Source organism: Triticum dicoccoides, chromosome 3A (assembly GCF_002162155.2).
Source record: "Triticum dicoccoides isolate Atlit2015 ecotype Zavitan chromosome 3A, WEW_v2.0, whole genome shotgun sequence".
Taxonomy (NCBI): domain Eukaryota; kingdom Viridiplantae; phylum Streptophyta; class Magnoliopsida; order Poales; family Poaceae; genus Triticum; species Triticum dicoccoides.
This window is the reverse complement of record NC_041384.1, coordinates 69,776,154-69,786,457: the sequence shown is the minus strand read 5'-3', so window position 1 is coordinate 69,786,457 and position 10,304 is coordinate 69,776,154.

Below are 10,304 nucleotides of genomic sequence, written 5' to 3'. Positions count from 1 at the left end.
TATCGTGCTTCTCAAGCCACTTTGCAGCTCGAGAATGGCGGTGCTAGGAGCTCTCGTCGATCTTCCTCTTGTTCATTTTCGCAAAGAAAAGCACTAGTTATCATGCCCTTCAAGCCACTTTGCAACTCGAGAATGGCGGTGGCAGGAGTTCTCGTCGATCTTCCTCTTGTTCATCTTCGCAAGGAAAAGTACTAGTTATCGCCCTCAAGCCACTTTGCAACTCGAGAATGGCGGTGGCAGGAGCTCTCGTCGATCTTCCTCTTGTTCATTTTCGCAAAGAAAAGCACTAGTTACCATGCCCTTCAAGATAATTTGCAACTTGAGGATGGCGGTGGGAGGAGCTCTCGTCGATCTACCACCATGTTAACTGCAAGCCATCATGGCATCAAAGCCTCTGCTCCGCCGTACGAGGGTGTTGAGTTCATCAGCCTCATCATGGATGCTATAATAGGGACTCTTAGTTGTTTCTCTATCCTATTACGATGATTGCATGAAACTATGAAAGCACATCCAATCTCTTTGGTGGTTTTGATAATTCATACCAACATACATATCCTTGAACTAGTGATTTCCTTCAGTATAGTTCAGGCATGGTTCTTATAGGTACAACTTGGGAAGTGAAGGTGAACCCCTAGAGCTAAGGATGAGCTACGGACAAGGGTAAGATCAAGCCTAAAGGCTCTTTATTCTGTACTTTTTTTGCGTTCATCTTTATTTTGTACTTGAGTGATTAAAGATCACATTGAGTCCATAAGTATACCAATGACTCCTATAAGGCATGTTGGAGTGCCCATCTCCATGGGTTCTTCGTGTGCGAAGAGAGGCTCCTGGACCTCCATCGCACGGTCATGTGTCGTGGGGGACACTCAAGGTCAACACGAGCCATTAAATCTGCGTAGACGACTCACGCCTTCCTTGATTCTAGTCTTAGCCTTCTTCAGGTCTATCATGTCAGCGCACATCTGATTCTCCTATCGTCGAATGTGCCGATTTAACTCCTGGATAAAAGTTGTGATTGATATATCCTTCATGGTGCTAATCATCTCCCAGTTTTCATCTCGGCGCCCACAAATCTGGTATATAGTATCCTTAAGATCCTTGCGGTAGACTTCTCCAATGCGTCTCATGGCGATGTGAGCTGCCATACTCTTTCCTAGACTCCAAGTTGGTGCATCAAAAGAAAACTCTATGGGCTCAGTGACTGGCATGAACGTTCTTCCTGGGATTTGAACTTGAATCATCCAGCGCTCTTCTTCAGGTAAAGTGGCGTTGTAGGTTCCTGTGAAGCTTGGTACTCCTATGTTCAGGTATCTAGTGACTTTCTTCAAGTGGCGTCCAAAGGGTGTATCTTCATCTGGTTGGGTGAACTTGTTCCTTGCATCCGCCATCCTAAAGAGTAGAGAAGATGAGAGGTCAGAAAAGAAGAGAGTGAGTAGTGATCTAGGTCTTTAGCTTAGTGGTCGTGTCCTACAGTCAGCGTGCGCTCTGATACCATCTCTGTAGCGACCAGACCTCAAACAGTCTGATCTCTGTGCTCTAGTGTCATCCCTGGATCAGTAATGTTGACACCACACAGTACTCGAAGGATTTATAGCAGAGTAGCAATCACACACTTATTACATCGAGTGTCTCAAAAGAGAACTTATTACAATAAATATGGCTTAAGGCCATCTAATTACGATAACAGCGGAAGGCTTGGAAGATAAGTGAGTCCATCAACTCCAACGGCATCACTGAGTATAGAACCACGACCTAAAAACTCCTTAATCATCGTCTGAAAAGTCTGCAACATTAAGTTGCAGCCCGAAAACGGGTCAGCACATGGAATATGCTGGCAAGGTAACACATAGAGAGTAATGGAATGCAACAGCTATACTATATGCATATTTGGCTGGTGGAAAGCTCTATAGTTACAGTTTTGCATAAAGCCAATTTTTCCCTACTTCAAAAGTAATAAATTTAATTATTATCATGGTGGTTGTTAAACATTGAGAATGGTTGACAGCATTCTCAATCCCAATTAAGCATCATCATTAACCCAACAACATTAATTTTAGAGTAACATGTTGAGATTCACATGATAATCCAGATACTAGATACTCAAGATGTCCATAACCGGGGACACGGCTAATCATGATTAGTTTGTTACACTCTGTAGAGGTTTGCGCACTTTTCCCCACAAGACTCGATCGCCTCCGTTGGATTTCTCACACTACATGGTGTTTGAGAAACGGATGACCGAGACACAGTCTTTCAGAAGCGCTAGCACCTTACGATGGATAGACCGGTACACCTACTTTCCCCTACATCTGCTAGTCTACCCTGTAAGAGTTTGCACGACTTAATCAACTATGCCAGAGCCCATAATGGCTTGTGGCTGCACACGAAAGTTTCTAGTTTGAAAAAATCTCATGATCCCTTTGAACCTGGGTGGCGGTCCAAAAGAAAATAGGCATGTCCTGGAATACCCAGGTGCCTCAATCCATCCAGATGTGTATTTAAGTTGCCTCCTTAGATAAACCATTAATTATCAATCTCACATCTGTCATGGATTTCACTCACCCAATCCACGTCTACTAGCATCGCATGGCATAATAAGCAAACGTAGAAGTAACTCCCAAAGGTTTAATAATAAACAGGTAATAGGTACTACCTCATCTACTTCTCATCCCACAGTTTAATTAGATCCTAATCATGCAATGTGTGAAGATTGATCTAATGCAAAAAAAACTGGGTTGTAGAAAAGGTATGATCAAAGTGTTACTTGCCTTGCTCATGATCCGTGAAACCTAAGAATTCGAAGTAACAGGCGGCGCACTCCGGGTACTCTATCGCAGGCAAACAAACAAGCATACAATAAGTACTCATCTAATGCACAGATAAAACTTAAATAAGAGATCTAACCAGAAGGTTCAACTTAAGAACTCCGGTTGGCAAAAAGAATCAAATCGAACGAAGCAAAGAAAGTCAAACGGCGAAAGAAAACAACTTCGTTCTAGTAATCTGAACTTAAGTCAAATTTTATAGTAGCAAAAACTTGTTTAAGTTGATTATTCGGATAGAGGGTTTCGAGACGAAACTCCAGGCGCTTGAATCGCCTGATTCCGATAAACGAGCGAAAAATTAAACTAAAACGAAAATCAAATCAGAAATCGCGATCAGAAAAATAACCGCGGAAAAATCCGACGAAAAAGAAAAATGACGAACGGATTTTTTTAAACGACACGAATTTCGAGGTGCGGCGAACCTCGGGCGACGCGCGGCTCCGGCGGATCGGCGGCGGGGCGGCGGCGGCGGCGGCTGGTGGCTAGGGTTGGGCGCGGCTAGGGTTTTGGGGCGGCTGGGCCTTCGGGCTGGCTTGCCCCGGCTTATAAAGGCCCCGGCCAGGCGGAGTCCTGGCCGAGTACGACCCATAGTCGGTTTCGTTTTTTTAATTACGCTCGGAAGAAAAAAAATAAAAAGAAATACTAAACAGACTCCAAAAATCCCGAAATAAATTTTTCCGGGCTTCTAAAATCAATACCGACAAAGTGAACATTTATTTGGGCCCTAAATGCAATTTTGAAAAAACGCGCATTTTTCCTAATTCAAATAAAAACAACAAAAAAAACTCTGAAATAAAACTATTTGATTTTTTTATTAAATCCTCAATATTTCTATATTTTGGGAAAGTCATTTTATTCCCTCTCTCATATTTTTGTAATAGAAATAATTGATGATAAAATAAATAAAATCAAATGATCCTGTTCTCAAAATTTGAGAAAAACTCAAATATGAAAATAACGAAATCCCCAACTCTCTCCGTGGGTCCTTGAGTTGCTTAGAATTTTCTAGGATCAAAACCCAAAGCAAATAAAATATGATATGCATGATGATCTAATGTATAACATTTCAAATTAAAAATTTGGGATGTTACATCTTATAACTAACCAACACGTAATAGTCTAGTCTCCTTGACAACCTTTGTATTGTACTTAACTAGTAATAAGAAAGCCTTCCTTATATTTCAATAGATTAGAATACTGCCTAATCAATCTTAAAAATTACAAATGAAAGCAAGTTAGCAAGTCCGCGTGTGTTTGTATGATTTGTACTACAGTATGCTGTCATAGTTCCTATTTACAGAAATGTTCTTTGCTTAAATGTGATGTCTTTTTTTATTAAACCCTGTTGTAATATGAAGTCGATTGTTTATCTAGTATTGTCTCGGCAGGGGAGTGGATTCTCACCTACCTGGTGGGTTCCTTGTCTTTTTAAGAACACACCAAGCCTTTCACAAGCTGTGAGCAATGGGACTTCATCGCAACAAATCAAGAAAGGAGATGCCACCAATAGTGGCGAGTGTGCAAGGACTAAAAAGCACTTGCTGTGGACAAAAGAGGAAGATCTTAGATTGGTAAGCTTTTTTTCCATGTTGGTCTCCCTGTGTTACATTACTAGGAGAAGAATAAACCTCTTTTGGTAATATTGTAGGTTGGTGACCCAATAGTTAATCATAATGCAACTCTTACTGTCATGAGCATGCCATCTTCATCTCATCATCATTTGCATTCACGCGGAAATATTTACCATCTGCTTTGTTTCCATTTTTTCATACAGTGGCTGAAGATTGTTGGTGCAGATGGATCCGTCGCTCCTTTCTATTGAAGTTCCAACTTATCATCGTCAAGATCAAAACTAATGGCTTATTTGCATTGTCTCTTGTTCGGTTAATGTTTTCTTAAAAAGACCGGTGCAATGTTTAAGTGTCGATGTCATGGTGTTATGCGCTATTAGTTTGTTGATCGTCGGCGCCAAGATTAAAACTAACGACTTGTTTGCCGGGCGTCTTATTTAGTTCTATGTTTGGCTAATGCTTCCTTGGGAAGACTCAAGCAATGTTCAATTGTATTGTCATGGTGCTATGCGCACGTGTTTCTTGCTTGTTTATTAATTAGTTTTCCTTTGTCTTCTATCGGCATGAATGGAATATATCTATACATAATTATTAAAATTGCTTGATTATTGATCAGTGTCTTTTGGTATATCCAGTATATCCTATTGGTATGAATGGCAGATATATGCTGATTGAAATGGCCACAAAGATGTTGTATGTATTGGATCACAACAGGTGCAAATATTAAATGTGCATGTCTTTATTAGGTTCAGTCTTAGAGCCAACCTAAAAGTCAGCTTATTGTATGGGAAGGCTTTATACATGATGTGGCAGGGGCTTATAGCCAGCAGCAGGCTGTGCTATTAACCATGCTCTAATAGCAAGTTGATAAGAAGTACTCCATCTCTCTCAATTTACAGGGCGTGCGCGTACCCGTAAGTCGTCAATTTAACTAACCTAATACAAGTCATATATTACAAAAAATATATCAATATAAACTTCAGATGTTCTATTTTCAAAAGGTATAATTTTTATGTTATATAGTTTATATTAGGGTGATAAAATTGGCAACCTAGGTATATGCGTAGGACTTGTAAACTATGACGGAAGGAGTAGTACTTTATTAATACATGATCCACCTTACATTCTCACATTGTTTCTTGGAGCACGTGCTACAGCCGGCTGTTAATCTGCAGCCTGCTTCTCTTCTCTCTTCTATTCTCTCTTATTCAACTCAGCAAAGATTTAATAGTTTAATCCTTACATATGACTGACTGTACATAATTATACTTGCTCTTGATACGATTATTAACCTGGCCGAAACGATTTGCTTGCGATCAAGTTTCAAGAAAGTGAAAAGTTGCCACGCAATCCAAGGGAGGCGGTCCCAATCGGGACAGCGCCCGCAAGCGCCAAACATTCGGGCGGGAAACCATGCGCCACACCACACGTAGGCACCGCTGCAATCATCCATACCGCGGCCGCGTCTGCGTCGCCACGGAGGTAGCGTGACCTTCGAAAGTTTCGGAGCCAACAGATTAGGCAAGTCGCCGGCTTAACCACCATCTCCTTATTTCTCTCCCAGGTTTGGGATCCTCGTATTGATAATGACAGGCTAGTTGATCTATTAGTGTAAAAGATAGACATGCCAATTGAGTTACGGAAGTGCAGGAGTAGGAGTACACCACACTTTACGCTTTACGGGTGGAGTAGCTGGTAGTAGTAGCGGTGATGTCTGTTTGGACACGCGTGGCGTGGGGGAAGGGAACCAAAACCGCCCGCCGACCGGTCGCGGAGCCGTGCACCGTGCCGCCAGCCGATCACGGCTGCGGCCGGCCGGACACGACGCGCTCCTCCCGCCAAAACGGACGCAACAGACCGCATTGATGGTCGTGAGCACAGCAAGACGTCGTGCGGTGCGACGACAAGGTCGGGATGGAACGCCACATACGCTACGCCGTTGGGAAACGAGACGGAACGCGACAAAGCGAGGCATTCCGCCTCACGGCGCGAAAACTCTGGAGCTGCAGGGTGCAGCGCACGAGGAACAGTGGCCTGTAAATCTCAAAATGGCGCTGATGAACGGCGAAACGCCATGTTTATCTCGCGGGCATGCATGCATGCGTTTTTCTGCTGATCCGGCGGTCGAGAGCGAACGTGCACGCACGCGCAGCCGGGCCACCGGCAGGATGGCCGCGCATGCCACCTTCTTATCCTCATTTACAGTGCCGGTAACAGGGCGGAACAGATCTGCCGCAGACGGCCTGCGCCGCGCCATGATGGAGATCCTAATCCGAGCAGCAGGGCAGAGGGGATAGAGGAGAGAGGCGAGGAAGAAAGGGATCGGTCGACGCGAGGGAGGGGGGGAGGGCAGCCGGAGGCGTACGACGTCGCTCCACGCGGCGCGGCGCATCACGAGATGTGGCGCGCGGGGGTACGGCCGGGCCCCGCGCTGGAACCACTCCCCCGAGGCCCGACACGGCGGCTGACGTGTGCTCTCCTCCCGGCGCCACTGCGCTGCGACCCCGCTGCTGTTGCATGCATGCACCTTAGCCCTCGTGGCGCACGTCTCTCTGCCTGTCGTTTCCCCGCTTTGGCCTCTCTCCACTGTTTACGATCATCTGGCCTCGTTTTACGCCGCTCGTTCTTTGAACTCAAATGTCTTCCTGGTCGCTCTCGGTGCTCTGCTCGCTTCCGGAGTTTCCGCATCTCAAGGGATAGGCTCAGCTCTCTCTCTCGCTCCCAGCAGTGGCGGTGCACGAGGTTCACGCCCTTGGAATTGACAGAACCGACACTGCGCGGTTCGGTCAGAGTCGGTAACACAGACGCACCGTGCTGCCATAAATCGGACAACCCGAGATAACTGTGGGTGGATAGCTGGAGCGCAGCAGCGCCAACATTAAGATTGGGGCCATGTTCAGTGCTCATCTCTCAAATTTGCCGCTTCACTAACTATGCTCGCGGATCGAGCTCTGTTAGACTATGTATAACTTCTGTACTTATGTACGTATATTGTACGTATTGTAACACATCCATTATATATAATGAGATAAGCCACCCCTAGAGGGTTGTGCTGGTTCCCCCAAAACTTGTTGTCTTACATGGTATCACGCTAGGTTACGATCGCTTCCGCTTCCAAACCCTAATATCCGCACCGCCGCCGCAGCCGCCGCCGCCTTCACCGCCGCCATGTCGAGCGCCGCCACCACCGGTTCCACTGCTGCGGGGTTCCTCCCGGCCTCTCTTGCGGCTCTGCTCAACCTCCCGCTCGATGCCGTCGCCGTTCCGGCTCCGATCGGGACCAGGAGCATCGGCTCCGTCAACTCCACGCCGCCGGCGCCCTCGCTTGGGCGCGACCTCGTGGTCCACACCGCGGCGCCGCCGTCCGCTGCGGACTCCGCGGGCGTCGTCCCGCCGCTCCTGCCGCAAGCGGATCACACCGCCCCGCTGGCGGGGTTGGCGGCGTCCGCCCCGGCCGCGGGCCTTGCGGCGTCCGACCCGGCCGCGAGCTTTGCGGCGTCCGCCCTGGCTGCGGTCCCGCCTCCTCCCGCATCGCCTTCGGTGCCTCCGGCTGCCTCCATGGTGTTTGCACCCCAGGCAGCCCCCTCGATGGGATCGTCTTCGCCGCCGCCGTTCCACTTCGGTCATCTCATCACCATCAAGCTCTCCGCCGACAACTACATCTTCTGGCGTGCGCAGGTTCTCCCGCTCTTGGGGAGTCACTACCTGCTAGGCTATGTCGACGGATCGCTTCCCTGCCCACCCGCACTGGTAGACAGCGTGCACGGTCCGGTCTACAATCCGGCCCATCGCGTCTGGACGGGGCAGGACCAGGCGAACCTCTCCTCCATCCAGGGGTCGCTCTCGCCGGCAGTTGCCGGACTTGTTGTCTTCGCGAAAACGTCTCATGAGGCCTGGACCATCCTTGAGCGAATCTTTGCAGCGCAGTCCCAGGCTCGTGTCTCTGCACTCCGTCGTCAGCTTGGAGAGTGTCAGAAGCTTGACTCCACTGCCACTGAGTTCTACAACAAGGTCAAGGGCCTCGCCGACACATTGGCCTCCATTGGACAGCCCCTCACCGACTCCGAGTTCAACTCGTTTATTGTCAATGGTCTTGATGAGGAGTATGATGCCTTAGTTGAGATCATCAACGAGCGGGGCAACTCGACACCCATGCTGGCACACGAGGTTTTCTCTTGGCTCCTTCTCACTGAGCAACGGGTTGAGACACGCCGCTCCAGGGGCACTGGCTCCCTCTCGGCCAACGCCGCCACCAAGGGTGGCCGCTCTTCTTCATCACCCCGGTCTCCCTTGGGGCTGCCACCGTCGCCCGCCTCGGCCCCCCACCTACTGCGACCTTACCGGGGGCTGGCGGTCCACGTGTGTGCCAGCTTTATGGCCGCGATGGGCACTGGGCCTCCAAGTGTCATAAGCGCTTCCAGCGAAGCTTCCTTGGTCTTGGCAATGACGGCAAAGATACACGCAACAATGCCCGTCAGGTCGCCATGGCTGATCGTCCCGCGCCGCAGAAGCAACAGGGACACACTCAGTCCTACTCCATCGATCCACACTGGTACATGGACTCTGGGGCGACAGAGCATCTGACCAGCGAGATGGGGAAGCTTCACACTCGTGAACCCTATCATGGCTCCGACAAGATCCACACCGCCAATGAAGCAGGTATGCACATCTCTCATATTGGTCAAGCATCTCTTCTCACTAGACATGCCAATAGGAGTCTTCAGCTTCGCAATGTTCTTCGAGTTCCATCTGTGACCCGTAATCTTCTTTCAGTTCCTAAACTCACACGTGATAATAATGTGCTTTGTGAATTTCACCCTTTTGATCTTTTTATTAAGGATCGGGGCACGAGGGACATTCTTCTTAGTGGGCGGTTGTGCCAGGGCCTCTACCGTCTGGAGCATCCTGGCGTCGCCCGTATTTTCAGTGGAGTTCGGGTCTCTCCGTCACAGTGGCATGCTCGTCTTGGTCACCCGGCCACACCTATTGTCCGTCATATTTTGCGTCGTCATGAGCTTCCTAGTTTGTCTAGTAGTAAAGATGTAGCAGTGTGTGATGCTTGTCAGCAGGGGAAGAGTCATCAACTTCCTTTTTCGGAGTCCAGTCGTGAGGTGAAACATCCTTTAGAACTTGTGTTTTCAGATGTATGGGGTCCTGCTCAGACTTCTGTCAGTGGTCATAATTACTATATCAGTTTCGTTGATGCTTATAGTCGCTTTACCTGGCTTTACCTTATTAAACGCAAATCTGATGTGTTTGATATTTTTGTTCAGTTTCAAAAACATGTTGAACGTCTTCTCAAGCACAAAATTGTTCATGTCCAGTCGGACTGGGGGGGCGAGTATCGCAACCTCAACTCCTTCTTTCAGTCGCTTGGGATAGCTCATCGTTTAGCATGTCCACATAAACATCAACAGAATGGTTCAGTCGAACGTAAGCATCGTCATATTGTTGAAGCTGGTCTTACTCTTTTGGCCCATGCATCTGTTCCGTTTCGGTTTTGGAGTGATGCTTTCATCACTGCATGCTTTCTCATCAACCGTACTCCCACTCGTGTTTTAAACATGAAGACTCCCATTGAGGTTCTCCTTAATGAACAACCTGATTATACCTTTTTCAAGGTATTTGGGTGTGCTTGCTGGCCGCATCTTCGTCCATATAATAAGCGCAAGCTTGAGTTTCGTTCTAAGAAGTGTGTTTTTCTTGGCTATAGCTCTCTTCATAAAGGTTACAAATGTCTTCATGTTCCCACTAATCGTGTCTATATATCTCGGGACGTCGTGTTTGATGAGCATGTTTTTCCCTTTGCCAAACTTCCTGTGTCCACTGTCGAACCACCATCTCTGCATTCATCCTCTGTTGCTTCCGACCAATTTGATGATGTTGCATACTCTCCTTTGCTGTTACC